General features: G+C 42.0%; 1 protein-coding gene across 1 annotated transcript in view; it reads left to right on the forward strand.

Annotated features, from left to right (window-relative positions):
* baz2ba (bromodomain adjacent to zinc finger domain, 2Ba) overlaps positions 1-27773 on the forward strand; it is a 78521-nt gene that overhangs the window by 15186 nt on the left and 35562 nt on the right. The window contains exon 2 of the mRNA XM_058630354.1: positions 985-1027. The gene's annotated coding sequence lies outside the window, so the exon portion shown is untranslated. The remainder of the gene's footprint in view (positions 1-984; positions 1028-27773) is intronic.

Genomic DNA, 27773 nt, shown 5'->3' on the forward strand with positions numbered 1-27773 from the left:
CAAAAAGGTTTGTCTAAAAGTAAGAGAAGAAACAATCAGCTACCTTGAATAGAAATATGAATTTTTATGCGTTTAAAGTGTTGGAAATGTTTTGGCTAATACAGGAATGCTACTAAAACAAGACAGAACATTCGATTTGTTGTTTTTAGGTATTTTAATGCTTAAATGTTACATAATATGTCATTATTTGCCTCCAGTGCGTCCATAAAAGTGCAATATCTCAAGTAGAATCCTGGTTTACACTGTAAATATTATTCAGGTTACTTAATGTATGTTATCTTATGATTAAATCGGTCATTTCGGAAACAATATGTTGTCCCACTCCTAGTTTGTACTGTTTGTTAATGCAGTTTAAAACACAATGACTTTTAACTAACTGAAAAAAAAATATCAGGGTAATGACACACGCTATTAAGATCCTTGAAAATGAATCAAATAAGCTGCAAGTGTCCCTGTGTATGATGATATACAATGCAGGGTGGCGTGTGTTATTGTGAGTCACTCACATTAGTCTCAGCTGGAGCACAGGAGGGCCTTAGAGACAGTGCATGAGAGATGGGCGTGAGAACGTTGGTAAGGCTTGGTTCTCTGCAAGAACTGTCTTGTGTTTAGGGAAAATATCCTCACACTCAAAACTCCAGTGTCTAGATCCATTTCCAACAAACAGGTTTTGCAAGAAAGGGCATGGGGAGAAAGAGACTTTCCGTGTGTGAATATCTCAGTGTGTGCAGTTGGAGTGGTTTAGATGTTTAGATTTTATTTTATTTTTTTATTTTTTTGCTCGCTGTGTCTGTTAAAAAAACCACAAATACCAAGCTGTGTAACCTATACTTTGATATTCAGGTAGTTTTAGGGGCTTCCTCCCCTTGAGGCTGTCAAATGGAAATCTCCCAGCACTATCACAACTACACACATGATCAAGTGTTCAGATTGTATTTTTAACCTGAACCACACTGAAGTTTTGTTTCTGCTTTTCTTCTCCAGGTGTTGCAGCAGTTATGACAAGGAGCTGAAGACATCTCTAACAGTGAGTACACTGTCTCATCTCTCTGTGCCCCTGCTATATTTGTTTACAGAAAAGTTGATGTGTTTTTCCTTTATATATATATGTATATATATATATATCACCGCATACTTCAGCTTTCACAGTTTTCTTTCACGCCACACAAGGAAAAACTTGCCTCCAGTTTCAGGCCTAATATGATTTTCATTCACTAAAACTGGATGATTTTTCTCTCTCTCTCTCTCTCCCCCAATTAAATCTAACAAGAGCCCCTTGAAAAGCAGTTGCTATGATTACATTACGAGTTTGGGGGGGGGTTCATTCAGTGAATCAGGCAATTAATTAGATTTCTTCCAGTCTAATCAGAATATTTGTATGAAACGTATGCGCCTAATAAACATCCTTTTGAGTTTGCTGTCTGCTCCGAGCCATGTAAATGCTTGTAAACTGTGCCCGTCAGTGCTTCTAGGTGAAGATGTAGGATTGTGTTGAGCTGTGAATGTGTATCAGGACGTGCAGCTCCGATCTCCGTCCCATTCTGTCTTTCTTATTCTCTCTTTATTCTCACTGTGTGTGTGTGTGTGAGAGATATCTGCACTCAGGGGTGCGGCTCAAGGCTTCACTTCACACACACACACACCAAGGTGGCAGTTTGTTGTTCCACACACACACACATACAAAGACAATGACTTGCACTTTTCTCTTTTTCCTGGCTCGGTGGCCTTGTGTATGTGTGTCTCCTGATCAAATAGGACCTTTTATTGCATGAAGGTTTTTTTTTCTTACTGAATGCAGAGCTCAGGGAAATACTTGTTTCACATACCGGCTCTTTAGCCTTGTGTGTTACCAGACCTGATTCTATCAAGTTTAAACCATTACTGCTGCTCTGTCTCTGGCTGTGAATGATACATTACATCCCCTGCAGGTCCGCGCGAGGTGGTTGTATCATTTGTGATAAGTATTGATGAGCCCCTTCTCTGGGAATCAATTTAGCCTTGTAGCTGAACCCCCACCCCCACCCACACCCCCCACTCCCACCAACACCCGCCCCCACCACTGGCTGTTGCTGACTGTTGCTCTGGCTGCCTGTCTTGAACACAGCAGAGCGCAGGGAAAAGATGGAGCTCATCCAAACAGCCATGGCGTAATTAGTTGACATTTGTTGCTTGGAAGACGAGCGGAGGGAAAGGGAAAGAGCTGCTCAACTCGAACACCCAGAGGAATATGCAAATGTTGAGGGTGAGAGCAAGTGAAAGTCTAATGTCTAATGGCACAGAGATATAATTATATTACATTGACATAGTGTATGTGTGTGTGTGTGAGAGAGAGGGATAGAAAGACTAACTGATTGTCAGTGAACCCATTGAACTCTGTATGAATATTCTTGTCAGTGTTTGGCCATTGAGCCACTGTGACTAAACAGGATTCATTCTCTGCTCAGCGATGACACCTAATAGTCTGCTGCTTAGCATTCTTGTTTTGTGTAGCACATCTTAAGGCTTTCAACTACACCAGGGAGTACATAGCTGAGCTACACGCACTACCCACATTGAAGCAGCCATCCACAGCCGGGCTGATTCTCTGGTTCCAGGAAGGTTGTGCATGTGCGTATGTGTGCGTTCACATGTGTGTGTGTATGTGTGTGTGCACTTGCAGCAGAGTGCCGCAAATGCATGTGGACTGTGAGAAGGTGCTTGCGCGGAGGAGCAGCGATGCTTACGCAGCCCCCATCTGCTTGATCCGAGCTTGAAATGCAATGCCTTTTAATGACAAAATACGGAGTGGGGCTGGGAGGTGTGCAGAAAAGGGAGGAGTGTGTGTGTGTATGTGTGTGAAATAGAGAGGAATAAAGGGAGCGGGAGAAGGAGAGAAAAACATCTCGAAGGTCAGGAGCAGCGGGCGGCCGGGGGGAGAGACACGTGAGACAGAGATAGTCTTGCGTCAGCCCCACAGCAGTCCGCTCTTTATGTGTGCGTGTGTTTGTGTGCGCGTGTGTGTGTGTGAGAGAGAGTGTACGTGTGTGTCCTGTGGGGCCAGCATTTTCATCCACATCCCACTGAGTCTTACAGCCAAGCAGTATGCCAGTGTTTCTATTCTGAGTGTCTAATAGATAGATAGATGGATAGATAGATAGATAGATAGATAGATAGATAGATAGATAGAGATGGATGTGTGCACATTACAAATTACCTTGAATCAGTTAGTCGCTGAGCTGCAGATCATTTGTTTTCATGGCTCTTGTGACAGTGGAAGGGGAAATTACACCTTCTTGCCTGAAGGGAAAGAATTTGTGTGTCTCGCAGCCTGTCACAAAACCTGATATGGTTTCATCAATCCTACCAACTACTATCATTTTTCAGCTCCTATTCATGAGCCCTCTTTGTTTCTCACAGTGTCTTCTTCCCATCGCCCCTTAAACCGCTGCTGCTGCATTAGATTTGGGGAAGTGTTAGAGATAACCTCTAAACATTTAGTACTTAGTACTTGCCTCGGAGCTACAATTGTTGAAAAGCCGCCGCGAGATTGTCCTCGGGACAGAGAGCAGCGTAGATTTAACACGCACTCCAAGCATTAGTTTGGGCTTTCCCATTCATGTCTCTGTCTCTTTCAGTCTCTCTCTCTCCTCGTGCACAAGCACATGCACACACACACACAGAGGTTTGCGCAGCTATTCTTGTTAGGACGCCAATTCGAATCTAAATCCCCATTTAGAAATGAGGTTCTGCCTTATAAGGACCAGGCTTTGGTCCCATCGGGACTAGTGGTCGTGAAAAAAGTCCAACACATATTGTGCAAAAGTCTCACACAACACTCATATTTTTAGGAAATGTGTGTGTGTGCAGTTTTAGAATAACAGAAATCTTTCAGGAGAAACAGCCTGTCAAGTGTCAAGTATTCAGTGTGACCTCCCCTTTACACTCGAACAATAGCAGGACCGTGGCTCTTTTAAACCTGAAGTGGAACCATAATTACTGTCATTGGTAACACCTGTGTTTGTGCTACTGTTGCATGCGGAAAATGGCTGCTGTGAAAGGGGGTCTATTACACCGGGTTTATTCAAAGCTGCGCTTGAGCATTACCAAGCCCATTCACCTGAGTTTAACTCACTGGAAGCCTGCAGATAACTTTCAGTCACATCATTTCACTCAAAATCCCAAACATCACAGAATTTCACAGGCATAAAATCGTAAGTTGGCATAAGCAACGCCAACAATAAAGCTAGGGATGGTTATTCTGACCAAAATGATATTATAATAATATTAATATAGTTATTTTTTAGATTCCTAACTTCACTCATGTGAAATATTAACCTCCCGTCCCGATCTTCCCGTCACTACTGCATATTCTTTATGCTATCCTGACACTGACACCATACCACATGTAACGTGTGATCTCATTAGTTGGAATCCATTTTAAAATAACCTAATAACTAGATTAAAAAAAAAAAGCGAGCAACTGCAGACCTTTGCAGTCACGGTGTAAAGAGTCATTAGGGTTACAGGGTTACAGCGTCATTAGGGTCAGGTTTACAGTTGGAGCTGGCGTGTTTGATTGTTATCAGATGAGCCCAAACTGAAGAAAGTCACTGTGAACCTCAAATAGTGGGAAAAATGTTGTCGTTATCACATTTTCTGTCACATCCGTCAACCTGTTGCCCATTATCGTCCTTACTTTAAACACATCCTTCCTAACGACGCGAACAGTCGGGCTGTGTGTGCTGGCTGTGGGCTTGTCTTCGCCCTCAGCCATGGAAGGAAAACATAACATCATGTATTTCTTTTTTTTTTTGCCTCTTGTGTCTGCTCTGTTGATAAGCCGTTGGACGACCGACACTTGTGTTTGCAGCCATTGTTTTGTCACCATGAAAGCTAAAAACTGTTGGCACACCCACTCTGCCTGCAGGCAGCGGAGGCAGAGCACACACACACACACACACACACAGAGGTTTGCACAGCTATTCTTCTCAGGACACTGCATTGACTTCCATTCATTTGGACAGCCACAATTCAAGCCTTAGCCCTAAACTTAAACATTTCTCAGCAATGAGGTATTAGGACCAGGTTTTGGTCCCAATGAGAACTAGAGGTCCTGACAAAGTCAGCGTCTATGCCAGAAAAGTTCCGAAAGAGGTCACAAACACAAGCACACAAGCACACGCGCACACGCGAACCTCTCACGTGGTTTCAGCAAGGTTCAGTTCTCTTGCCAGACTTTTGAATCACCCCCACTGCCAAACAGCCTCCACTCTCCTTGTGTCTCCGTGAAGGCCTGCAGCGTGGGGTGAGGCTGCTCTTTTAACAGACCCTTGTGCCATGAATCACTGCTCGCACCCAGGGAGCCTCAGTCCAATGGAGGCCGGCCGCCTAGATGATAATGTGCACGGTCATTTGAGGGGGGGGGGGGGGGGGGGGCATTTTGAATGGAAGGCCAGACAAAACAGTAGCTGAAGAACCCAAGCTGTGAGATTTCCCAGTGGCTGCGCGCGTGTGTGTGTGTGTGTGTTTGTGGGTGTGTGTGCGCGCGTGTGTTATTGTATGGGTATCTTTGTGAGAACCGAAAAACTTGAAAACCATAGGGAGTGAGGACATTTTGGGAAAGTGAGGACATTTTGGCTGGTCCTCATGTTCTGTCACTGCATACAATGGCTTTTTAAAGGGTTAAGACTTGGTTTTAGGGTTAGGCTTAGAAATATCCTTACAAAAATAGCTGTATAGACCTCTTTTTGTGTGTGTGTTTCAGGTATTAATCATACTTTGGGGACCTGAGTCTGTTTACAGTCACATTATGGGGACAAAAAGCAAGCCCCCATAATGTATATTATTACATTGTATGGTCAGGATGAGGTTAGGGTTAGGCCAGTATCAGTTATGGTTAAGGTTAGAGTAAGTCTCCAGAAAAATGAATGTAAGTCAATGTAATATCCTCTGAAGTCATGGGAACCAGACTCTGTGTCTGTGTGTGTGTGTGTGATACAGGGAAGATGTTGGGCACACAATGCTGAGTTTTTGGTGTCATGTGTAACATAACTGCATGCCAGTAATTTATGAAACGGCAGGAGAAGACCTTTAAACCTAATACATTACAAACCTTTTAGACCCACACAAACAGGATTGCAATCTGAGCCCCTTGGTCTCAGCCCTAATGCCTGTTTCGCTGCTGGGGTTTGAAAACAGGAGATGACTGAGCAATCACTTACACTTTCCTTCCAACCTACCAGTCACATCACACTCAGGTTAAGTGAAACAGCTAATCCAAGATATCTACTTTTTATTGCTGTGGGGATTATAAAATACTAGGGCTGTCAATTGATAAAAAAAAGAAGAAGAAATGAGTAATTAATTGCGAATAATTGCATGTTTTCATTTAATACTGAAGCTTGTAATAATTGAGGTTTGAATTTAAAATCAGGGAAGGGGTGTAGAATTAAGTTTAAACATGGATTCTCTCCTGCAGGGAACACACAATGTGCACATTAAAAGAAAAGCAGAAACCAAGCCAGACTAAAGAGGCATCGAGGCCAATAAAAGGATGTAGAAGAAAAGCATTTCTTGTGTATTTTTCTTGTGTTTTGTGCGAACGACTGCAGTTTCCAGTCTTTAATCGGTGAAGTCGTTGTCATGACTCGCAGAAATCCAGTGTTTGCATTTTGCCTGTTGTTATTCAGCTTAACAAAGTACGAGTTCACCCGTGCACTCCTCTATCAAAGACAGGGTGTGTCGGACAACTTTTCAAACTCTATTATTGCTTGCATTGTTCTTAGCCGGGATGAGTACAGAGGCACATTGTGGCTTCTCCTTCTTTCTGTGGTGTGGCAGTGTTCACGGTCAAAGGTCAGCTACAAATCACAGCTGCACTGAAGGCATTCATTTTTCCACATCATGTAAAATGTTTGACAATTTGCAATTAATTAAGTAATTAACACCTTGTTTTTTTACCAAACGGCTGTGTTGATCAGTGTCATTTTTACAACATTTGTAGCCTCTGCGAGGTCTTTCATCACAGCATAAGCTTTTAATAATGAATCTCTGACATGGTTGTTTGGGTTTAAACTTGTGAAATGTGTGTTGTCCTCGATTGGTTTTACCCTGGATTTAACATTCTATTAAACTAACTATTATTAGCGGGCTGTAATTATTGTCTGTTAGTTTGTTCATGTAAGCACTGCAGGGTTACTCTTCTATGGAGAGAATCAAGTAGACCACACACTCTCACGCAATCTCTCTCTCTCGTTCTCTTACTCACACACCAGCTGTTGCTCTGTTAGAGCCTCCGGGTTTATTGGGTCTATCTGCTGCATTTATGGCCAAACCACATCTCTTCAACTGTCTTTAGTCCTCGGTCTCTGTCTGTACCATGACCCCTCGTCTCTTGACATCCCGCTCTGCTTCCTGCCCCCGAACCGCCTTCCACTAGATCCTCTTTCTTTCTCTCCTTGTACTTCAAACACCCACACACCCGCCACACAGACCACTGTGGATCTGGTTTTTCCAACTTCGATGTGTGCCTGTAGCAGAGAATAGTTTGTCCCCACTGGGCCTTTGTGAGTCCGAGGGCCTGTGTGTCGACCCAGGTTGTAACCTGGTTACAGCTGCAGTCCAGAGGAGCCATTAGCGGTGCCAGGAGGCCCCCAGCTCCCAGTGCGAGCTCATTACTGTATTTGTGCAGTCACACTTCTCCTATGAAACACAGCAGCGTGCCTGGTGAAACTAGCCAGGACACGGAGCCTCGGGGAGAAAAACATTTCGGCTCCGTTTGGAGTTTTAAGAGAGTGAGAGGGAAGTTTCATAGAAAGAGAACAAGGAATGTTAGACATGATATTAATCATTAAGCACATTCAGATTTGACTTAACTGTGAGGGTTTAAGCCTCTGTGTTTGTTGGATGTGGTTTGCTCTTTGTTCAGTGTGTGCATGGGTACATGTGTTCGTGTGTGTATGTTTGTGTGCTCTCTGAGGCCCAGTTCAGCTGTCTGGTCTGGTGTGCAGATGGCCGAGTTGGGGCCCTTTGAATGAGATACCTTTTTTTCTTCCCTCTCTGTCTCTGCCCCTTTCCTTTCCTCTCCTCTCCTCTCCTCCTCTCCTTTTCTGCTGGGTTTCATTTACCAGTCACATCCCTGGTTGTCTCCTCTCTTTCATCACTGCATCTGCTGAGGGCCATCTTGGGCAAAGGAGAGTTTTCCACCACTCTATTTTCTCTCTCCCTCCTTCTTTATGCGCCTCTCCGGGCTCAGTGCGGCAGTTATACGCGGTGGCTTTGGAATGAAATGTCTCTTAACCGAGCCATGTGCCCCGGAGCTACGGTAATTGCAGGTGAAATTCAGCTTCCTCTTTAAAATGCCATCTCTCATTTCCAGTTACCAGCCTCCCCCCCCCACACCCCAGCAACCCCCAACCCCTCCTCCGTATCTCTCCCTCTTTCTCTGCCTCCCTCCCTCACTCACTCCCTCTGGCTGTCTTTCAGAGGCGTGTGAATCCCTCAGCCCCTGTCGCGTCTCTCTGCCCCAACAGACACTCCCACAATGCACAGCGCTGATGGCTGCACAGTGATATCAACCATGCTGAGACACACACATATGTGTGTGTGTGTGTGTGTAAAAGAGAGAGAGAGTGAGCAAAGATAGTATGACATAAACTGAAAGTGTGTGTTTGTTTGTGAGTGGGTGAAAGGAGTTGTGCGTGTCTGTGTGTGTGTGTGTGTGTGAGAGAGAGAGAGAGAGAGAGAGAGAGTGAATGTGTACAGCGTCAGCAAGGCGTGAGCGGTGTAGAGGTGACATGAAGGTGAACGTGGCACGCAGAATGCTCCGTCGACTCGGGAGGCAGCAAATGGCTCTGTGGCAGATGGAGTCTTTGTCAGGAAAGAAAAATGGCAGCTCAAGAGCGTCACAGAGACCCTCCACCTCCCCACCCCTCACACACACACACACACACACACACTGCTCTGTGCGCCTCTACCTCTGTGGCTTCTTTTCACAGTTGGTCACATGCACACAAACACAGTCATACGTGCAATACATGAATAGACACACACATATATACACTCAGACAAATGCACGCACGCACACTTATTCTTCTCCCCCCCCACCCCCACCCCACCCCCCTCGTTTGAGCAGGGCTGGCGGGCAGTGGTGACCTTCCCCTGCTCGGAGGGTTCCCTGGCTGTTTGATCAATTATCCCTCTCCTATTGTTTACCAGGAAGCAGGAGCATGGAGAGGAGAGGAGAGAAGGCTCAAAATGGCCACTGTCAGGTGGAGGGATCCATTTCCCCGCCAGCGTGGGGGTGGGGGTTACGGGAGAGAAAAGAGAGAGACAGAGAGACCAGAGCTGTGAAGCATGCTTAGAGGGAAGGGAGGGAGGGAGGGGCGTTGTTCCCCGGCAGCTGGGATGATATGACATTATAGTGAAGGTGCAGCTCTGACAGTGGTTACTATATGTGATGTTAAACATTATCCGTTAAAGGCTGCTTGTTGGTTAACTAAACTTTGGTCACTCACTATCAGCTGTGCATACTTGAAATCCTACAGAGTACACACTGCACAGATGTGATATGCAATGTTTCGCAAGGATGACGGCGAGCGTGTCGCTGCTTTTAAAGACGCATGTTTGTGTAATGCCACAATACTGCAGGTACACTTCCTATTTTTAGCGTTGAGAAGCGGATGGGGGGGGGGGGGGGGGGGGTGCATGTACTATAAAGGTCAGGTGGCAGAGAGAGAGAAAAAAAGGAGTGGGAACAAATGATGCACTAAGCGAATGACACTCTGAGGTCTTGCTTTAATATGTATGTATCTCAGGTTGATGGCTGATTTCATTAGCGCCTCTCATTGTTATGCATAGATTGTCCTCCTGCAGCAAAATGAATATTGTATTCACATGCGCGCACACACACACACACACACACACACAATAACAGTGTTTTCCAGGGAATACTCTATGTTTGGATCTTGCAGAGGACTTGAAGAAAAAGGTTGATGTTTCCACAGGCTGTTATCTTATAATTAAAACAATTTACGGCGCTGTCGTTTCTACACAGGTTTTTGGCACCGCTGCAGACAGAGCCTGTCAGGTCATTGTTGTGACTATTCAAGGGTCCTTGTTGATGGTAGAATATATTATGTTGTTGAAGAAATGCAATCTTTGCCAAAATTGCTTGGGCAAACTAAGTTGCGTCATGTCTGAAGCTTCAGATTACGTCATTTCAGTTTTACCTTCAGTGAATCTGTGTGTGTGTGTGTCTGTGTGGAGAGACAGAGAGAGGGAGGGAGACAAAGTATGTTGAGTGCACATCATTACTCTGTGTTTATGTGACTCTCGGCTCAACTTCGCTCACATACATGTCGAGTGCATGAAAAAAGCCCGGCCGCCTCTTTCCAATGCTCCGACCGATGACTGTGTTTCAGCAGGAATTCCAGTCCTTAGTGGGACATGAGCGAATGTTCTGTGTGTGAGATATTAATAGTTACTGTGGGCGGAAAAGTGGGGAAAAAAAAGCTTCAGCATTTTTCCATATGTTTTGTAAGGAAACAGTCCAGATGGATTATCTCTCGGTCGAGAGCGTTCTCTCGCTCTCGCGTCAACCAGCGCTAGTCCAAGTGGCGGTGGACTTGCCAGAAACACACACACACACACACACACACTCCCGTGCCCACACTGCTCTACTACACACTACACACTAAAATGATCTTATCGTCATATACTTATTATATCATTTTATATCGATATATTGTACTCTATACTATATATATGGGGACATAAAGCTGCACACAGGTGGTTTCTCACGACTAATGAAATGTTTTTTTTCATTAAATGTGACAATACACTCACAAACTAAAAATTGTTTATTTCTTTGGCGTTTTAATCTGAAATGAAGGATATTTACATGTGTTAGAAATGAAATTCACTATGAATATGGTGAAATTCTGCTTTAGCACAAATAACTAGGCTTAAAATTAAAAGTAAGTGTTGTAAATATAATTTTGTCGATACTGTGTATTTTTTATCAAGCAACAACAGACTTTAAAAGCAGGAAAAGCCATCACAGATACCTTATCAAATCTAAGATCATATCTTGTCTTGTGTCATGACAGATAGATATTGCAGAAATGGAGACTTTTGAGTTGAGTTACCTGCATTTACTTCCCGATTAGTTTTTATTGTCATTTGTAAATAAATAAACAAGCCCCATGATCACTTTTCAGTTTCAGTTTCCCCTTGTCGTTGCTCTCGTAAAAGAAATCCTGGCTTTTAGTTTTTGTTTTTGACTTCATTGTTGTTTCAGTGTAAACTGTGGAGGAGAGAATCTGCTTCCTGCACAGTCACATGTCCAGTGTACCTGAGAGTGGTCACGTCATAAACACGTTTTACGTGTTACCTCTCATACAGTGCTGAAACGTACATTTAGACGGGTGTGTTCAAATTAAATCGTAGTATACACACACACACACATGCTCTTTCTGTCTGAAGTGCAACAGGCTCTAACTGATTAACACATCTAAACTCAGCCAGTTCAAAAAGCCACTCTAATTCTGTTTCCATCTTGCGCTCGTCTGAATCGAGGGTGAGGTGACGCGCTTTCTTCCTAACATACCTCACGTTCCTCACATTCACAGAGATATGTTTGTCGCCTTTCTATTTGTTGCCTGAGAAACCCTGTTGGCTTGTCTTCTCACATTTCACACTTGGTTTCATCCCCTTAACCCCTAATACTCAGCCTGGATTGGCTGCCTGACCTCTTGAGTCATGGATGTTAGACTCATCGGCATCACAGGGACCAAAATTGGGCTTCTTCTTTTTTCTTTTTTTCTTTTTGCCCAGTGATTGGAAGCAGACAGAGCGGAGCAACTTTCTTTGGAAGACAAAAAAAGAAAAAAAAACAAGATAAATCCTCTGACAGTCTATGTCAACACATTCTTCATATTTCTGTTACCGTTTTTAATTTGCTTGCTGTTTTTGTTGATCTCTGTTTTTTTTTCTTCTGTATTTGGACTTCCAACAACATAATTTCATAGTTCTTGTGAGGAGATTCATGGTTTCTTATATTTGAAGTACTAAGAAGACTTTGACTATTGTCAAAGTAACTGTAACCATAACATAACCACAATTCAAATCTTACCTTTAACCTTAATCAGAACATTTCATTTTGAAAGTTTCATGTAATATTTGTTTTCTATGTATAATTTTTTCCTTAGCTCTCCCATTGGTCGGTGGACTTGCGTAAATTAAAGTACATTTGACTATCAGCTCTTCAGACACTCCAGTGTTTATGCCAAAAAAAAACTCCTACAGGCAACGGATTCATTGTGTCGCGGTATCATATTTGTTTACATTCTTTGCCGTACACTTCTGAGTAACATGAACACATGTAAACAGAACTGGCGACGACTTGGCAGAGGCTAACGCTCGAGCTAACCAACAGCCAACCAACAAAAGTGTGACCAACAGCTTGAATCCAATGGCTTCTTGCCCATATGGCAGAATATTTGAGGAATCTGTCTAGGATTTGCTTTCAAGGCATTGCGTCACGCATGTTCCGTGTTTCCATTGAGTGGAACAGTTCAGTTTGGTACATTACCGTACCATTTTTTGCGTCTCCATTAGGAATTGTTCCAAAATGACCAGCCCCAACCGTTCCATTTTAGTAAAATTAGAAAAAAAAAGCTGCTGGATGTCCTCCGTTGTTGTCTGTTGTGTCGCGTTCAATGTCGCTGTTCGTTGTCGTCGCACAAGTACAATGTCACGCTGTATATCTCGCTGAAAGCCCACAGCTCACCTCCCAAGTAAACGTATCACGATGGAAACAGCAAATTTGATTTTGTGTGTAATCTCATTATGTAAAAAAAAAACACCTAAATAAGTTGAGTTGTCTCGCCTTAAAATACTTTGTGCACATACTCAGAGTTTCTCTGCAGGCTGGCATTCTGGGAAACGCAAAGAAGAGATAATGTCAGCGAGCTGCTGGTTAAGTCACTTTTTTATCCTGTTTCTGGGCCACAAAGCATGAAGGGTGTCTGTTTATGACACAAGCACAAACACATGCCACACGCATACCAGATGTACACACGCTTGCTCTCACACACACACCACTTTGCCTCTCCCAGCCAGTTAGACGGCAAAGGCTAAAAAAAAACCCCACACAAGTGACAAAAGATGGCCAGGCTCATGGCTGCCAGCACAGACAAAAGCAGCGCTCTTGTGCAAATGCATCTGACTTTTTCTTTTTTTATGACACTTGGTTTCTAGAGCCAGGAAGTGTGCCACACTGACTGACAGGACGTAGGACGAGTGTGTCAGTTTGATTTTATTTGCTCGAGGTCACATTTACCTTCAAGTGGCTTTTTTTCCCCCCCCCTTTCCCTTTTTAGCGCATTACCTTGCAACACATCCACTCTAAAGGCCAGGCTCTGTGCGAGAGTTGTTGATTCTTCTCAAACCGGTGGTGCTATATTTAAAATGAAGAAATCATGAGATTCAACCAGTCAGCAGCGGAAAAAAGCGCTTCCTCTCCAAGCCGCCCACACCGCTTTCAGCCTTGTTGTGACTTGTTTATATGTCGTTGGAGGATTTCAGCTTCTTCCAGAACAATTACACTCATAAACCCTCAGCTCCAGAGGATGAGAGCAGGTTACACGGCAACAGAACAGAGCTGAAGACACAAAAGCAGGAGTGGTGGAGCCTGGGAGGCAGAAAGGGAGGAAAAGCACTTTCTTTCTCCCACTAAGATGTAGCCTCTCTCTCTCGCTCTGTATGCGTGTCAGGTGCATGCGTGCTATTGTTGCTTTCATCACTGGTGTGTGTGTTGTCATGTGCAGCTGTTTGCTCTCCAGTTAGCGCACGGTGTAGTGAGTTAGTGGAGTTGCAGCCGTGTGGAGCTTCTCCTCACTCAGAGCGTCTCTCTGATTTATTCTTAACATCTGTCTTTGGCAGGTGTGTGGAACCACAAGGTCCTCACTCTGAGCCTGTGATGTAGCTATCATTGTGGGCAGTGTGTATGTGCGTGTGTGTGTGTGTGTGCATTTGTGCAAAACAACAGACACGGCCTTCCCCTAAACCCCCCCCCCCCCCTTCTTGGGATGAGTCATATTTGAGCCCTGTGTAATCCAAGCCCGTGTTTCATGTGTGTGAACAGACAGACCCTGAGCAGTGGTCTTGGTCCTGACTCCCTCTGGGGCAGTGAGTGGGTGAGACACGGCTATCAACAACAAGCCCAGGCAGCTTCGGTTTCAGCCTCACCAACAAGGAATCTACCCGTCGTGACAGGCACAGATACACACACACACACACACACTCCAAACACAAGCATACGTCCATGTACAACCACAGCCGTTATTCTTTACCCGGCTTAGCTCCTCCTTAAATGATATCAGGTAACAAAAATGGGAGGTGATGACACGCTGTGTGATTGGTAGAGGCACACGGAAGTGTTAGGATGCAGAGAATGGGCCAGTGGCTATAGTGTTTCACATGAAAAGATAGTGTGACACGGCTAACTTTGTGTGCCTGTTTACTGTGTGTGTGTGTGTGTGTGTGTGTGCACCTGTGAGAGTGTGATTGCAGTGCAGTAATGTCAAGGCAGGGTTTGACACAGTCACCATCGCAGGCTCAAATATTTTGACTCTTCATATGAAATCACCAAGGGGAAGTGTGGTGACACAGGAAATAAGGCCATGTCAGATGGAAGAGAAAAAAAAACCCCTCTCTTCTGAGGATATTCTGCACAGCAATTCAAGGAACCCCATTGCTGGTGTGACAAAGTCTTTTAAAGGCACAGCTGGACTTTTAAAAGGGTCTTCTACATTTTCCCTCAGGGGGGAGAAAGAGTGTTATGGGTAAAGCAGCAGAAAGGTGATACAGGCAAAATGGCAGTGAAGCTGTTTTCCATTATTACATGTATTTATTATCCTTTTATTCTGTATGTGACAGCGAAAATGACATATTTTGTCTGATGGAAAACTACAGAGAATAAAAAACCTTTGCTCAAGCAATATATACATGGAATTTAAGTCCATGAAAGAGAGCAGGGCAACAATTCAATAACAGTAATTATTGCAACAATAGCAACACAAGAAAGGTGGAGTTTAATACATTGCACTTTGAAATTGGTTTGGGTGTTTAATACATTTTGTAATAACCTGAAAAGTGTGCCACAATTAATGGTTTGTTCCACTTTCATTCATTCATTATCTGATATTTATTGCAATTATTATGAGCAATCTCCCAGCCCTACTGTAGAAAAACTATTGGACAATTACACTGAATTGTCCAATAGTTAAACGTTACTGTTTACAATTGCTTTGATTTTTCATAATAAAGAATCTTTATATTTGAAATATAAAAAATGTAAAGAAAACAAAATCAGAAAGTTATTTGAGAGCTATGCTCAGCACTTTTTACTCAAGTCTCAAATTCAATATTTTATCAGTCTCACCATCTCATTCGTCATCTGTTTAGACCTGAGGACACGGCTGGACGGTGTGACACTGACTGACACTGGTCAGTTGTGGAGAACAGTGTTTGGATGATGCCGGGATTCAAGAAATAAATCGACATTAAACGTATTACGCAGGCGGACTGATTCCGTTATCGTCAATTAGCGTCACAGAACTGCAGGACAGAGCGTCAAAGGTATTTCTGATGCTGTTCATAATGTCAAATGTCCCATGATTCACAGTAAAGCAAAAGGGGGGGGGCAAGTGTCTTGCTCAAGCACACATTGGCATGTAGGGGGTCAAACCCACAACCTTCCAGTCGAAACACCGAGCCACCTTCGCCTGCTGATAGTCATTCATTCATTCATTCATATGCATACATAACAACTATTTATTGTTAATTGGACCATTAAAATGCGAGAAGATGTTGACAAAATGTCGATGTTTTGTCGACCTCCCGGTTTGAATGATTTCTTTGTTATATGGAGCAAAGAAACCAGAACATGTTCACATTTAGGAAGCTGAAAAAACAGAGAGCAGGTTTTAATTTATGATTCATTTAGCAATCGATTAATAATCGATTAACAGTTGCAGCCCTAAATGGATCCTGTCCACTGGTTGTTCACCGTGGTCCTAATCTTAGCTTTCAAACATCCTTGACTTCATCTTTCCTTCATTCATCGTTACATTTAGAAGCATTTCAAATTTGATTCTGACAAACCGGAAAATACTCAATACTTGATACCAATAATCGATAGCAGGACATAGAGGCATATATTTCTATATAGATCAGAACAAAACAGACAATAACGTCAGTGACAACACTATTTTTTAGGTGTTATTGAATTGTACCTCTCTTTGTCTTGTTGCTGACTTACTTTTTCAACTTCAGTCTACGATTTTTAAATAAAAAATATTGTGTTATCTTATCTGAATTTCACAACAGATGCCACCGTTTGGTATAGATACATTTTTTGAAACATAAATCATATTGTGTTCAGACACATCTGTACCTACTTTTCTGGCACTATCGGTAATACATTCTTAAACAAGTGCATGAATCAGTGCAGCTCAAAGTTAAACTGATGAATAGTGGCCTGTTTATTATTCCTCGTACATGCTGAATTGGTATTTAGCTTTGATTTATAACCTACACTTGGACATGAGTCAAAGTGACTTTGCTCTGTCTGTTTTTCTTGCCAGCTGTGAGCATTTTGGCAAGTCACATAGCAATTGCAATTTTTTCCCCCCTCTCTATTGTCATAAAAACAGAAACTTTTCAGCAGAGGATTTTATTAACGTAATTACAAGCTTGTGGGGGAAACTATGTAGCATTTGCAGAGTCCTAAACCCCATGAGGTCCACAAGACAAAAATGTCTCAGCCTGTCTGGTTTGATTCTGACCATATTATGCCATCATTCATGTCACTCCCTCCAATAAAGGTCAGTTTTGTTAACTTTGTAACCCACGTAAATCATGTATGTCCCGTTTCATTAGTGGGGGGGCAGCAACCGTCATTACAAAGTTTCATTTCACTGAAGTGAAGTCTGCTCCTCGTCTACAGTCTGGGACGCATGCGTGTATCATTTATTAAACAGCTAGTTAATGATAAAGCAGTGTAGTGACTTGTTGTCGGGCTGAGATCATTGATTTTCATCATGAGCCAAATTACATATCTCATGTGACCTTTTTTTTTCACCATCATATTCCACTACTGCACTGATTTCACTATACTGCTGTGTTTTATACTGAGCATGTTCAAACACTGAAGTTAATTAATATTCAACAACATATCAACCAGGTTTGTTGTCCTGTTACATCCAAGACATTGCCAAGTGAGTTCGCACAATGCTGATTAAGCCTAGCAGCGTTTTTTGATTACCTTTTTGTTTATTCAATATTTAGTTGATACATTGTTTTTTATTGGAATAACTATAATTAACTGGTTACTGAGGTTAAGCAGTGTTTTGTTATATTTTATCAAATGGAGAGAAAAAAAAAAGAGGCAATTGGCTAAATATATGGGCCCGAAAATTGGCATCAATTATTGGCCGTAAAAACCCATAACCAAAGTAAAGTTACATACTGGAGCTTTAAATATGATGCTATCCTGCATTTGTGAATGTATTACATGTTACCCTAACAAATCATAAAGGTTTCTGACAGATTGATTATAAAAATTATAAATGCAGATCCAGGAAGCCAAGGCCCCCATTCCGACCCTGTTCAATTCATATTAAAATGACTTCTGGTCACTTACACAGATGTTATCCCTGTTCACAATGTGAGAAATGATGTTTTAAATGAGTCTGACTCGACAGATGTGTGTGGGTGACAGGTAGAAAGAGGAATCAAAGCACTATTCAAGCGGCTACAGCATGAAATACGATTTTAACCACCGGAAAAGAAGAAATCATGTGACAATCAGTAGGATTATGGCAGCAGGTGCAAATAAATTATACACGTAGGGGTCCCTGAGAAGCTTGGTGTCCATACATGCAGTCCATGTTTTAAAGACGCATTCAGGACACATAGCTAGAGTTTTTTATTTTATTTACACGTTATTATTAATATTATTATTAGTAGTATTATCTCCTTTATATACTATTATTGGTGATATCGTTGCAGATTTTGACAATGCTGCTTTCTGTCTGTAGCGGGGAGTGAGTGCCAATATTTATTTATGTGGAGTCACCTGCTCAGTTCAGCAGTCAAGGTTGAAACATATTTAGTGACTGTCACAGTTGGTTTGCGTAGACCAAGCTGTGATATTTCATTACGAAACCCACGCAAATTCAACATTTCACTCCGCTTCTGCTCTTTGGCTGCACATTGTGATTCTTCTTTAATAAGGATGTAAATTAGCTCCTGATTTTGTGGCTTACTTGGTGTTTGTGTGCGTTCGTATATTTGGCCCGTGTGTGTGTGTGATTTCTGTAACAGTACAAAGATGTCCCAAGGGATTTTTTTCTCTCTCTCTCCTGTTCTCATTACAAATGCTAATGTCACATTAATGAAATCGGCTTAGTTTCTGGTTTATGGCGAAGCCTACACTCAGAGATTTGGCCCTGACACTTCCCACATATTTCAAGTTGAATCATATTTTCTCCTTTGGGCATTTCACTCTGAGTTGCTCTGAATGAAACTTTGGGGGAAAAAATAAATAAAAAGTTTAAAGCACTATTGCCGAGTCTAGTCGCTGCTGTAAATTGTCAGGCTGCCGGCTTGTTGTCAGACGACGGTTAGCTTAGCTACAGCACTAATGGCTTCAGTGAGAGGCTGGCTAATGTAAACATTGTGTTAATGTGCTAACAGTGGTTTGTAGAGTCACTAGCTGTTAATCATTGCTCAACATTAGAGCTTGTCATGCAGGCACAACATGCCCGAGAGTTAATCATGCTTATGGATCCCTGCTTTAATGCAGAGGACATGTTTAACAGCTGTGTTTGCCAGCCATTTGGTCTTTCCAGTAAACATGTACAACAATAATAATAATGATAATAACAAGAATGCAGTGTCAAATAGAGGAATTTACTACTCTTCAGTGTTGATTCATAATGTCAAAATGACTAGGAAGTGGAAAGGTAAACACCAGCGATTTGTTTCACAGCCATCCATCTCAGCCATTTCTTTCACTTAAGTGTGATGAGACGCATTTTCTAACCTCTAACTGGTGTTTTACATCTTTCCCCAGGTTGCCGTTTAAAAAGAAAAAAGTAAAGCCATTTAAAACCAACACAGAGTGAGACTGAGAGATTGCCCTTTGTAATTAAAAGCCAATTTTGTAAAATTGATTAGATTATGGTAATCAAGAGAGATAATATCTTAAAAGCAGAGTGAGGGCGGGAGATAGAGGGTGTGTGTGTGTGTGTGTGTGTGTGTGAGGAGTGGAAAGGAGTGACAGTCCAGCCGCCATTACAAGCTGCTGATTTCTGCAGAGTGCTTCATAAAATGTCAGAGCGCTTCTCCCTGAGCAAGACACTGAAAAATGGCAGCGCTGTGATGTGCTGGCACCTCACCTGCTGCACTGTGTGTATCTGTGTGTATCTGTGTGCGTTAGTGTGTGTGTGTGTGAATGCACAAGAGAGAGAGAGCGAGCAGGAAGAGAGATTACAGTGCGTATGTGTGTCTGCATTTGTGAAAGTGTGCTTGTCAGTCCTGTGCTCATGTTTGTGTGTGTGCGTGTGTCTTACATCTCTGTGTGCATGCGCGTGTGTGTGTGTGTGTGCGCGTGTGTCCACACTGGCCTCCCTCCCATGTTGCAGTGAAGCAGAACAGAGTGGCTGACTGCCCGCTGCTTTGCCTCCCTCTCTGTCAATACAACACTATTCTCTTCCAGCCAGTCATTTTCACATGTTTAACATTAAGTAAAGCACCACTTTGAGCAGATATAACACAAAGTGATTGACGTATTGGGAGAAAAATCTTGTGGATTTTCTCTAATCGCGGCTCGCTGTATGTTTGTTGCCAGATTGTAAAAAAAAAAAAAAACACCTTTTGTGTGATCTTGGTATTTGATCACATGCAGCTATTATAAGTATGTGAACGATGTGCGACTGTAAACAAGTAACGCGTCCTCTGTTTCCTACCTGATGCGAAGGCTTGCTTCATTTGTCACTCAGCGTTTGTCTGGAGCGTGTTGCAACGAGAGCCAGGTTCTGTTTTAATGACGCCATGATTTGTCAGAATATTATTTGTGCGACCGGAGCAGCAGTATATGTAAACAACCTTCCACAAACACACATAAAGACTGACATCGTGTATTTATCATTTCATAAGAGCAGTCTGTGCTTTGGTTACAATGATTAATCGAAATGGTCAACTTCATAATCAATTAATCGCTTTGAGGAATATTTTCAGGTTTTTTTGATTAGAATAAGACATTTGAGGTTTGGGAAACACTGATCAATTTTTTCTGATATTTTATGACCCAAACAAGAACTTGATTGTTAGTTGCAGCCCTAGTTTCTTTTATAAAATAAGCATTAAATAAATGCATTTAGGCATTTTGTGGCCTGTGGATTAGTGCATGTTGCTGGATTTGGGTGACATATGTAATTGTGATTTCTTGTGGTTTGATTTGCGCTACACTTTTTTTTTTACGCCAAGCTTCAGAACAATAATCACATTGCTATAGATTGAAAACAAGATGAAGCATTATGAGACAACATCAAACAAATAACTGCTGTACTCTAATGTAAGGAGGAGTAGATGGCATTATGAATTATTTCTAACATTTGTGTGTTGCAGAAATTGTGCACATGATTAAATTGTAGCCGTTGCAATTTGTAAAACACGACTTTGATTTGAGAAGAATTAATTATTCAGCCCTAAATCGGATTCTGTTTTATTTAGCCAGTCCTTCGTAATCATATAAAAGTCCCAAAACACTTCCTAAACATGTAGCGTGTGGAGCTGTAATGTCTGTGTATTTAATTTATGTTGTCTCGCATTATATTAAACATTGTGTAATTTAAAGACAGCAACCTGCTTAATCTCATGGACAGCCGTAATCTGTCGATTATTATTTTTTGGTCTGTAAAATGTCAGAAAATGTTGAAAATGATGATGTCCACAAACCCACATTAATCAATTTCAATGATCTCTTTATTATCTGGAGCAAATAAACCAGTCAAATCGTCAAAAGAAGATGAAAAACTGAAAATTAATCGAATAATCCTTGCAACCCTCATTGACAGAATGGAACGTTTTTTGTTGTAATTAAGTTTATTGTCCTATGTCACTAGATTAATTTAACTACTAAACTGACGTTTAGTTTTTTTTGTGTGTATCATTCATAGTGAATATGATCAGGATGCAACATAAATAGACCGCAGATAAAGCGATAACGCATTTCCTGTCTTTCACTGAAGACTTTTTATGATATTAATTAAAGTCACATTTATTTCTATTTTACTGACCTGTGTATTTGCAGCGTTTTCTATTTGCGCCGTGCACATTTACACACCCAGTTCACAGTTATTTATGCCGTATCATTGCATGCCGGTGTTATTATTATTATTATTATTATTATTATTGATGATTTGAACAACAACGCGAGAGAATAGAAAGTGAAAAAAAAACAGACTACGATAAGGAGAGACAGGATGTGAGAAAGGTGTTAAAACGAGTGAAGGGTGGTTTGCAGATGAGAGACTAAACGCAGCATCACACCAGCAATAAGTGTAGCCCTTTTTTTCCCCCTTTAATAATCAAATGTTAACTAAATGAGTCCATAACGACTGGGTAGTGACTCACAGGAACCAGGGAGCTTTAATGCGACTTCACCGCAACTATGCACACTATTATATTTCAGTTTCTGTTTCTGTGACCTCGGGTAATGCAATTAAGACTAGCGATATCATGTGTTAGGGAGTTGTTTTACAATGCTTTATGAGTTATTAATCAAGGTCATTTGAATATTTATTGTTCGTACCGGGGCTGCAGATGATGAGCGTTGTCATTAATCAATCTTTGAGTTAATTAATCTGCTGGAATGAAGTAGTGATTGACCTTTTTTTTTTTTTCTTTGCATGGAAAACTGACTTAAAAGAGTAATTGATTATCGAAAAATAATTCCCTCGCAACCTTCAAATCTATTATTTGACTAATCACCGCTCGTTAATATGAGAAAAGCTGTTGTGCTTGGTAATTTCCCCCCACAGTGGAGCGATTTAACGTGGTTGGGGTTGAACGTGTAAACATAGTTCCGGACAGTCCAGTGACCAGCGAAGAGGGAATATGAGTACTGAAGCTCCTGCAGTAAAAATTAAAAGACTGTGACTGTGCACGTATTACCTTTGCCAAGGAACATTATCAAAACAGTCCTGTGTCAGACTGGTCGTCATGAATAAGCTATTTCTAATGCTTATCACACCCGTGCTTTGAATTCTGGCACGTTTAACACAGTGATATCAGTTTTCTCCTGCAAGTTAAGTTTCAGTTCAACAGAATTGACCAAGATGGGTTTCTTCCCATGGAAATGGACAGAGGGGGCTTTAACAACTGCTCATGCGAGGTTTGCCGCTCTCCGGCTACTCCATTGTTCTGTCACTGTCAGTTTGTTTTGCTATTTGACATGCATGTCATTTGCATTATGCATATCTGGAGTACTGCTCTCTCTCTCTCCCTCTCCCTCTCTCCCTTTCCCCCCCATTCTCTTGCTCGCTCTCATTTGAAGTATTTGTGTGTGACATGAATTTATTTAAAATGTGGTTTGCAGAACGAGCGGAATGCTTAAATCCTCAATTCATGCCACATTGGTGTGATTTTATAGACCGGCACTCAAAAATCACATCATATGCGTGTCATAAATGCATGTTATGTAGCCACGAGAGCATGTTATTAATCACTGAAACAGCTCCAAGGGAAACAATGGCCGCATTTGTTTTTTTTTTGAGGCTTTTTTAGATTACACAAACGTTCCCAGTGAAATGTGGGAAATCATGCTTTTGATTACTTGGTTTCAGCAACTCAATCTGGGAGAAAGGAGGAAAGAAAAAACAAGTGCGAGACTCATTTGATTATACATCTGTTGGCTGTGATGCAGGAAAGTGAGCTGCTTGTCTGTTCTGCTTCGATCTGACTGTAAATGTTTTTTTTTTTTTCCCCCTGCAAACTTCAAACACAAGAGTACAAGTGCAGCAGTAAGAGTTTTGTGGGAAATGTCTAGATTTAGCACTGCAGAAATGTGCCAACGTCTGCAAGTGTCTTGTTAACTATGGGAGAATTTGGTTAGTGTATATTTAATAACTGTATTTGGGAAGCATTTTGTGAGAAGAGCTGCGCTTCTGGTATCTGAGCTCAGTGTTTACGGCCTCAGGCTACCCCTTTTTTTGCTAATCATTTGCTTCCTCACTCAGCGTCATGTACTTTGTAGCTCTAGTAAAAAAAAAAAAATGTTATAGAACACATGTAAAATATTACACACTGTAATCTAAATGGTAATTAGGGCTGCGTATAACGGTTATTTTCATAACCGATTCATCTACTTTCTCGTTTAATCGGGTACTTGTTTAGTTGATCGTTGGGGATGAGGATGATGAGGATGTTCAATGATTTATTTGTTATACGAACCAGAAAATATTCACATTTCAGGAGCTGAAAGATCAGAAAACCCAAACTGATTAATATTGATTAAAGGATGAAAAATAGTTGACAATTAATTTATTGATCAATTAATCAGTGCAGACCTTATGGTAATTAACCCTAATTGGAAAGGTGTGTGTGTATATATATACAGTATATATATATATATATGTATATGTATATATATATATATATATATATATACATGTACACATGGATGTGCTGTTTGTATTCTCAGTCTCATGCGTATATGGTGTTATTGTGTACTTGTCAACACGCTCCAAAGTCATTATGGACTCTTTCATACACATGCAGCCAGTGGTGAGCAGATCTGCGGGGGGGGGGGGAAGAAAGCGTAATGAGCAGTGAGACTGGCAAATGAGTGTGAGTGGCTAGCAGAGGGAGAAGGGCAGATTCATCAGGGATGATTGCCTGATGCACTCTCCTGGTTTTTTGATGTGGAGAAGACCCTGCTAGGTTACCATGGGGAGAATAATTAGCTTTGGCTGGATGCAGATGCGGATGAATGTAAGAGATGGGGAATTTCTGTAGCGGGCTTATTTTTGTGATAGTTATAATAGTGTCTATTGATGTGAGCGTACACACACACACACACATACACGTCGATCAACACGCTCACACACCAGCACATTCTCTCCTATTTATGGCCAGGAAATGGGAGTAGTGCTGTGTCTGGTTGAGCTGAGTAACACTATTCTGTCACACATAAGTTTGACATCTAACACAAGTGACAAGCCAATCCTATTCCCCTCCACCGAGTCATCACCATGTCCCAAAATCACATTATTGTCAGTGGGAAGCCAGCAGAGACGGATGGTGAGTAGGGGTGTTGATTCCAGCCTTTGGCATCTACAGTATGCTCGAAAAGGCAAATAAAGCCATTTGGCAAGACTTGATTTTCTTGTCGTTTCAAAAATATACAGAGCGTGTGTGGCACGGCGGCTGTTTTTTTTTTTATTTTGTCTAAAGCCTCTTACATCGACATGGATACGCCTATGTGTGTCACTGAAGCTGGAAACTCTTCAATGCTAGGGCCATGCTCTACCATTTGTGACACACATGACCATATCATTACCTTATACTTCCCTGGCAGGCAGTGAGCAGCTCTGGTGAGGTAAGCTCCAGTGTTACACGGAGGCAGGCAGGCAGGCAGGCAGACAGGCAGTGGTGTGGCTGTAATAAGACCTGTGGCCAGGAGCTTTGCCAAGGCGAGCAGAGGCAGGGTGAGAGATGGTGCCCATCCCCAACATGCCCTGCTCTGCCATCTGTCACCGGGCAGGAGCAGGGAGTCGAGGGAGGAGCCTGAGTCACTCGAGTTGTTGTTGTCACCTAAACAGGCCTCACTGGGGCATGCCGTCTCTTTGTGCTCGTCTCAGGCCTCAGCTCAGCACACGGCCACTCCATGAAGCACTAATGCACCTCGACACCAATCTTTAATTTAGACCCACAACCAATTCATCTGTTAATCATTCCTTCAATCAATTGATTAGTTGTTTCCAGAGATCGACCCAGTACGGGTTTTTCTTTGGCTGACGCTGATCTCTTTGAAATCAGAGAAGCCTACAAGGGCATATACAGTAGCAGTGGACTTTTCTTTTCTAGATCAATACAACAAATGTTTAACAATATAGCGAGATTATATTAATGCACTATAGAGACACGGCACACAAATGAGAGTCGGATGTTTTGCCTCCAGTGTTTGAAGTGTTTCCCTGTTTTTGTGTTAGTTGTTTTTCATTATGAAAATTAACTGCTCTTAAAATGTAATTATCTCACATTTTATCATGATTATTATTGATATCAATTGATTTGAAATGTGTTATTTGGCCCTAAAGGTCTGGGTTGTGATAGAGAAATGCACTGCACATAGGTGCATGAATGTGTGCGTGAATGGGTGTGAATAGGTGAATGTCCAGTTGGTCGATTTTCTTCTTTTTTCCTCCATCTGATAAATAAGTAACAGTTTCATAAGAACAAACTACATGTGGTGTATGCATATGAATATATTTCAGATAAAAAAATATATATAAATGATAAACCATAATGCATAAATAATAAACAATCAAACAGATCCTCTAAACTTGGTCTAATAAAGCCTTAGTGCACTTAGGAAGACATTACTGAAGATCAGCCAATGGAGAATATGATTGACCAACTCTAGTTGTTTCATCCATACAACACTAGGAAATTGTGTCTAAGATAAAATGATGACATCCTGAAAATAAATACTAAACAACCCCTGATCCCAGCTTCACTAAGTAAAGTTATCCTATTTGGGTGTTTGTTTGTTGGTTTGACAGAAAACACGTGTATGACATCACCTTAGGCTGAGGCAAAATTGTGATGGAAATCATTTTTGCCAGATTTGTACTTTGATTGTCCAAGTAATGAATCATCAGCCCCGGAAAAACCAAACTATTTTGGCTATGACCTTTTCAGATTCTGCATCCAGTGGTGCAGCGCCGTATCACCCAGCACATTCTGTCTCTTTAAATGTTTCCTGACTCAATGTCTGACTCTGGACAAAGGTTGTCACAGGTTTTTTTGTTTTTTTTACCCAGACTCCTGATTATGTCATTTCCTGGCGAACGGTGTGTGTGTGTGTGTGTGTGTGTGTGTGCGAGGAGGGGAGGGAAGAGGAGGTGATGTAGGGGAGGAGAAAAAAAAAGAGGTCAGGATAGCTCATGCGTGCACTCTGCTATACGCAAGATGATCTCAGTGTTCATTGCCAACAAGCATGCAAAGCACAAACATCCGTATCCATATGCACATGTCATGTACACAAAAACACACACACGGACATAAATAAACACAAAGGGATAGGGGAAAGAAGTTCAAACACCTTGTGTTTGAGCAACAGCTAAGGTCAGAAGTAAACCATGTTTGTGATTATTCAGAGTCACTGATCACTACTGTGTGTGTATGTGTGATTCATGACAGTGACAGTGTGTCAGTACATGGACAGGACATGGATATTGGACAGTTCTCAGAACGAGTTCCACTTTTTACTGGAAAAAGGCAGTCATTTGAAAATCATTGTCATATTTGTTTGGAACTAAACACAAGTGTGTGTGTGTGTGTGTGTTGGGGGGGGGGACACAAAGTGCTAATCACGGATTAGTCATCCTGAACATCTTCTTGGATGTTGCCGCTCTGACGAGGACTCATCAGCTAAATGGAGAGCTGTGTTTGACACAGGTGACGACAAAAGGCAAGGAATAAGAGGTCCAGATGAGAGCGTGAACGTTGTGGAAGCGGGGACGATACTGTCTTTGACGGCCGCGGTGAGGAGAAGTAAGAGGCAGAGCTGGGAGCCACCATGTGTCTTTGAACGGGGTCAGGGGCATCATGGGGAATAATGCATTTCCCTTCTCTTGCGCCAGGCGCTCCTTCCATTACGGCTGGAGAAGAGACATTGTGTCCACACTCTGATTACCACTGATCCATGCTGATGACTCTGTTGGCGGATTATCTCAGTTAGTATCAGCCATCTGTTACTGTGTGTCCGTGTGTGTGTGTCCGTCTCCTTGTGTATGTGAGTGAGTGTGTGTGTGTGTGTGTTGAAGGGGTGAGGATGAAAGGAGCAGGATTGAGACACATGGGGGGTTGTAGAGTTTGAGGCTGTGGCACACACACACACACACACAGGTTTGCGCAGCTATTCTTCTTCAGACACTCTATCCATTCATTTGGATAGCCTATATAAGGCATTATCCCCAACCTTAACCAGTTAATGTCTAACCCTAACCTTTACTACACCACAGTTCAAATTGTAACCCTAAACTTGACTATCCATCCATCCATCCATCCATCTTCTACCACTTTATCCTCCACACAAATGAGGTTCTGTTTCATTAGAACCAGGTTTTTTGTCTCCAAGAAGACAACTGCTTATTATTTTAATGGCAAAAAAGGCTCTAAAGAGGTAACAAATACAAGTAAACACACATACACATTTTTAAACAGCTATCTTAGTGACCCTAGCCTAACCATGACATTATAATTCTAACGCGACATCCATACTAATTCATTTCTGTTCAAATTCTGCTCTTGATACGTCTGTCATCCACACTACCCTGACATTTTAGAGATGCCAAAAAACCCACATGTTTCAAAACGCTGCTGACTCTGTTTTTGTTTGAAAACTCAGTGGCTGCTGTTTAGTGTTGACGTGCAAAAACTGAGACATTTGGAAGCGGTGACACAGTTACCTGCAATCACATCCTGGCTGTTTGCAA

This window comes from Solea solea, chromosome 5, assembly GCF_958295425.1.
Source record: "Solea solea chromosome 5, fSolSol10.1, whole genome shotgun sequence".
Lineage (NCBI taxonomy): Eukaryota > Metazoa > Chordata > Actinopteri > Pleuronectiformes > Soleidae > Solea > Solea solea.